The following is a 585-nucleotide window of genomic DNA, read 5'->3' as shown; positions in this document are numbered from 1 at the left end:
CCAGTCCTTATTTGATGCCTGGGTGGGGTGGGAGAGGGAGGTGTGGGATCCGCGGGGGATCACATGGTTTTCAGGGGAATACAACATGATCAGTAGTCACCGACAGAGAATTAAATAGACTATATAACTGCCACTTGGGGGGGGGGGGTGCCATAATAATATCACAGTGCAGAGCCTCATGGGGGAATCAGGTGACACAATCAAAATCCTTCACACCCACCCGGCGATAAATTATGACTGGCCTCCAACTCAAAGCAATTTTTTTTGGAAGGTATGAGATTTTTTTTTCAGCTATTTTGAAGACGTGAAGGATGTAATCAGTACCAAATATTTTTTTTTTGGGCGGGGGGGAGGAGGCTAAAAGACGTATTTGAACAAATTTAACTCCCCACATTACTAGTCCTATCTTTTTAAGGCATCTGCGGATAATTATTATTTATCCAGTAAACTGGTTTTACTTTACCAACTCTTTTTACTGGCGAGAAATAGTCTTTTTTGCAGAATGTGACCTCATACATGTAGTACATAAGTGATAGCAATAAAACATCCCCGGATCTTGTTCCTTCGAACAAAACATTTTATTAT

Source organism: Stylophora pistillata, chromosome 10 (genome assembly GCF_964205215.1).
Source record: "Stylophora pistillata chromosome 10, jaStyPist1.2, whole genome shotgun sequence".
NCBI lineage: Eukaryota > Metazoa > Cnidaria > Anthozoa > Scleractinia > Pocilloporidae > Stylophora > Stylophora pistillata.
Note: the sequence above shows the minus strand (reverse complement) of the source record.